The sequence below is a fragment of the Gossypium arboreum genome, chromosome 12 (genome assembly GCF_025698485.1).
Source record: "Gossypium arboreum isolate Shixiya-1 chromosome 12, ASM2569848v2, whole genome shotgun sequence".
Classification (NCBI taxonomy): Eukaryota; Viridiplantae; Streptophyta; class Magnoliopsida; order Malvales; family Malvaceae; genus Gossypium; species Gossypium arboreum.
The window spans coordinates 93,211,435-93,216,550 of record NC_069081.1 but is presented as its reverse complement, the minus strand read 5'-3'; the positions used below and the strand labels follow the sequence as shown (position 1 = coordinate 93,216,550).

Genomic DNA, 5,116 nt, shown 5'->3' with positions numbered 1-5,116 from the left:
AACCAAGAAAATCCGCTACCTCCTGCGATTGCTGCTGATCCAGTAAATCAGAATCCTACTCCACGGACTATGTATGTTTATGCTAAACCTAACTTCACAGGAGCTGAGTCAAGTATAGTTAGACCTGCTATTGCTGCAAATAATTTTGAACTGAAACCTAACACAATTCAAATGATACAACAGTTTGTTTTGTTTGATGGTTTGCAGGACGAGGATCCCAACGCTCACTTGGCAGATTTTCTAGAATTTTGCGATACCTTTAAAATTAATGGCATTTCTGATGACACCATTCACTTTCGGTTGTTTCCCTTTTAGTTAAGGAATAAGGCTAAACAATGGTTGAACTCGTTACCACGAGGGTCAATCACTACTTGGGAACAAATGACTGAAAAGTTTTTATTAAAATATTTTTCGCTGGCTAAAATAGCCAAATTACGCAATGATATCTCTTCTTTTGTGCAGATGGATTTAAAAACACTCTACAATGCATGGGAGAGATACAAGGACCTTTTGAGAAGATGCCCTCACCATGGGTTACCGCTCTGGTTACATGTTCAAACCTTTCATAATGGCCTAAATCCTTCGACTCGGCAGATGGTTGACGCAACTGCTGGTAGAACCATCAATAATAAGACACCTGAAGATGCCTATGAATTTATAGAGGAGATGCCACTGAATAACTATCAGTGGCAAGTCATGAGGACAAAGCAAATGAAAACAGCCAACATTTAAAACGTCGATTCGGTCACCATGCTCTCTAATTAGGTAGAACTCTTGAATAAGAAAATTGATGGTTTCATTAGTTCTTCACATGTTCACCCAGAAATGCAGTGTGAAGCTAGTGGAGGTGGATCAAGCAATTTAGAATACCTACCTTATGGCCACAACATGGAGAATGAGCAATTAAATTACATGGGTAACAATCCTCGATCTCAAAACAATCCTTATAGCAATACTTACAATGCAGGTTGGAGGAACCACCCAAATTTTTCATGGGGAGGCCAAGGAAATCAGAGACCACCACCCCTTCCATGCTTTCAGCAACCACCATACCAGCAGGAGAAAAAGCCGAACCTTGAGGAGAAGCTAACCAAATTCATCTTAGTGTCAAAAAATCGTTTTCAGAATGCCGAGACGGCACTTAAAAATCAACAAGCATCAATCTAGGGGCTCGAAACCCAGATAGGTCAGCTCGCTAAATTGGTATCTGAAAGACCACTAAGAAGTCTACCTAGTAACACTGAACCCAACCCAAAAGAGTACGTGAGAGCAGTTACACTAAGGAGTGGGAAAGTGTTAGCTGAATCTGAAAAGAATCCACCACAAGAAGCTGACAGAAAAGAGGTCAAACCCGAAAACAATGACAACTTAATGCCAAAAGAATATAAACCACCAATCCCATACCCAACAAAGTTGAAAAAAGACTGCATGGATGCATAATTCGGTAAATTTCTTAAACTTTTTAAACAACTGCATATTAACTTACCTTTTGTTGAAACTATTTCGCAGATGCCTACATATGCAAAATTCTTAAAGGAGCTTTTAACAAACAAAAGGAAGTTTGAAGACTTATCTACAGTGGAACTTAATAAGGAGTGCTCAGCCATACTCCAAAACAAACTGCCAACCAAACTGAAAGGTCCAGGAAGTTTTACTATTCCCTACTTAATTGGTAGTTTGAATGTTGATAAAGCACTAGCTGATTTAGGCATCAGCATTAATTTGATGCCATATAGAATGTTTAAACAACTTGTTCTTGGGGAACCTAAACCCACTAGGATGAGAATTCAATTAGCTGATAGATCAGTTAAATATCCTAGGGGAATTATAGAGGACGTACTGGTAAAAGTAGAGAAATTTATATTCCCTGTTGATTTTGTTGTGCTTGACATGGATGAAGATGTTGATTTATCTTTAATTTTAGGTGGCCATTTTTAGCCACTGCGAGGGTTTTAATTAATGTGGGTGATGGTAAATTGGTACTTAAAGTAGGTGACGATGAGATTATTTTTAAAGTTTATGATGTAATGAGATTTTCTAGAGAACAGGATAACTCATGTTATTTTATCGACTCTATTGATCATGCTACTCAAGATTCTTTTTAGGAAATCGTATACAAGGACACGATGGAACTGTGTCTCACCCAAGGAAAAGGGATGGATGACGATTCTGAAATAGGAACCAAACTAAACTCCAATGAAACCTCCCCAAAACTAGCAGAATATGAGGGAATTAAGGTAAAAGATGAACTTAAGCAAAAACCCTTTATTGAAAAACCTCCCAAACTAGAACTTAAACAATTGCCAAATCACTTGGAATATACATTCCTTGGAAATAATTCCACATTATCGATAATTATTGCATCTAACTTGCAACCCAAGGAGAAAGATGAATTACTCCAAGTATTAAGAGAGCATAAAAGGGCCATAGCTTGGAAAATTTCTGATATTAAAGGGATCAGCCCTTCTTTTTGCACCCACAAAATTTTAATGGAAGATGAATATAAACCATGCGTGCAAGCCAAAAGACGAATAAACCCCAACATGAAGGAAGTTGTTAAAGCTGAGGTAATTAAACCCCTAGATGCTGGAATTATCTATCCTATTTCTGACATTTCTTGGGTGAGTTCAGTGCAAGTTGTTCCTAAGAATAGAGGCATGACTGTTGTAGCCAATGAGAAGAATGAGTTAATCCCAACAAGGACAGTCACAGGTTGGAGAGTGTGCATTGATTATAGGAAGCTAAATGATGCCACAAGAAAAGACCACTTTCCCCTTCCATTCATTGACCAAATGTTGGAAAGATTGTCAAGACACATGTACTATTGCTTTTGAGACGGGCATTTTAACTATTTCCAAATCCCAATAGCTACTGAAGATCAAGAAAAGACGACATTTACATGTCCATACGATACGTTTACTTATCGTAGAATGCCTTTTAGATTATGTAATGCTCCTGCTACTTTTCAGCGCTGCATGATAGCCATTTTTTATGAACTCGTAGAAGACATCATGGAGGTATTTATGGATAATTTTTCAATTTTCGATAACTCTTTCCCTCTTTGCCTAAAAAATTTAAAATTAGTGTTAATAAGATGTGAGGAAACAAACCTTGTGATTAACTGGGAAAAATGTCACTTTATGGTTCAAAAAGGTATTGTGTTAGGACATAAAATTTCTCGTAGAGGGATTGAGGTTGATAAATCTAAAATTGAAACCATTGAAAAACAACCTCCCCCTAATTTGGTTAAGGCTGTTAGAAGCTTCTTAGGACATGCCGAGTTTTATAGAAGATTTATTAAAGACTTTTCCAAAATAGCTAAGCCTTTGACTAAATTATTAGAAAAATATGTGCCTTTTAATTTCGATCAAAAGTGTTTAGAAGCATTTAATACTTTAAAGGATAAACTGACTAAAGCTCCAATTATAATTGCACCTGATTGGAATTCACCTTTTGAACTAATGTGCGATGCGAGTGATTTTACAGTAGGTGTAGTTTTGGGATAGCGAAAAGATAAACATTTTCAACCTATCTATTATGCTAGTAGGACTTTGACAGTCACACAAGAAAACTACACCACTATGGAAAAAGAGCTGCTAGCTGTGGTTTTTGCATTCAATAAATTTAGGCCATCTTTAATATTGTCTAAAGTTGTCGTTTATACTGACCATTCCGCTCTTTACCACCTTTTGACTAAAACTTATGCAAAACCTCGACTCATTCGATGGATCTTATTATTGTAAGAATTTGACTTGGAGATTAAGGATAAGAAATAAGCTAAAAATCTTGCGGCTAACCATTTCTCCAGGCTTGAAAACTCAAGTACGAAAGAACCAGATGACATTGAAATAAATGATTCATTCCTTGAAGAAAACTTTTTTCCATATCTGATTATGAGGTACCTTGGTTTGCAGATATTGCAAATTTTTTAGCCGCTAACATTATCCCAAAAGGGTTGACACATCACAAAAAAAAGCGATTCTTCACTAATGTGAAAAACTACTTCTGGGAAGACCCTTTTCTTTTCTGCAAATGTGCAGACCAAATCATTAGGAGATGCATTACAAGGACAGAAGCATTGAAAATATTGGAACATTGCCACTCAGGACTGGCTGGAGGACATTGCGGTGGAAATAAGACCGCACATAAAGTCCTTGATTCAGGATTTTATTGGCCCACTCTATTCAAAGAAGCCAACAAGTATGTTACTTATTGTGACAAATGTCAAAGGACAGGTAATATATCCAAACGTGATAAAATGCCTCAGACATATATGCTCTCATGTGAAATATTTGACGTTTGGGGCATCGACTTCATGGGTCCACTCTCTAGTTCATTCGGGAATAAATACATCTTAGTAGCTGTTGATTATATGTCCAAATAGGTTGAAGCCCAAGCTTTACCTACTAATGATGCTAGAGTAGTAATATGATTCCTTAAGAAACTTTTCTCTCGATTTGGTACACCTAGAGCAATTATCAGTGATAGGGGTACTCATTTTTGTAATGCCCAATTTGACAAGACCCTCAAGAAATACGGAGTTCATCATAGAACAGCTACCCCTTATCACCCTCAAACTAGTGGCCAAGTCGAAGTAGTGGACCGAGAGTTTAAACGTATCCTAGAAAAGACAGTAGAATTAAACAGGAAGGATTGGGTGATGAAAGTAGATGATACTTTATGGGCTTCTAGAACTGCTTTTAAGACTCCCATAGGAACATCACCTTACAGACTTGTTTATGGGAAAAGTTGTCACCTACCGGTTGAGTTGGAACAGAAGGCATTCTGGGCTATAAAATTTCTAAACCTTGACCCCAAACTTGCAGGTGAAAACAGGCTGATATAGTTGAACGAGTTAGATGAGTGGTGAGCCAATGCATATGAAAATTCACGCCTATATAAGGAAGCGACGAAGCGACGCCACGACGCCCGTTTGAAGCAACGAAGGCAATTTGAAGTAAGAGATCTTGTCCTGTTATATAACTTGAGGCTCAAATTGTTTCTTGAAAAGCTTAAATCACGATGGTCAAGTCCTTTCGTAGTTCAAGTTGTATTTTCATATGGTATAGTGGAGGTAAGTCATCCATCATAAGGCACTTTTAAGGTAAATGGACAT

General features: G+C 37.4%; 1 non-coding gene across 1 annotated transcript; it reads right to left on the bottom strand.

Annotated features, from left to right (window-relative positions):
- Positions 1–429: 429 nt before the first annotated feature.
- Positions 430–536, bottom strand: LOC128286362 (small nucleolar RNA R71). Its single transcript, XR_008276905.1, has one exon. It is a non-coding gene; the product is annotated as a small nucleolar RNA R71 (small nucleolar RNA).
- Between the last annotated feature and the right edge of the window lie 4,580 nt (positions 537–5,116).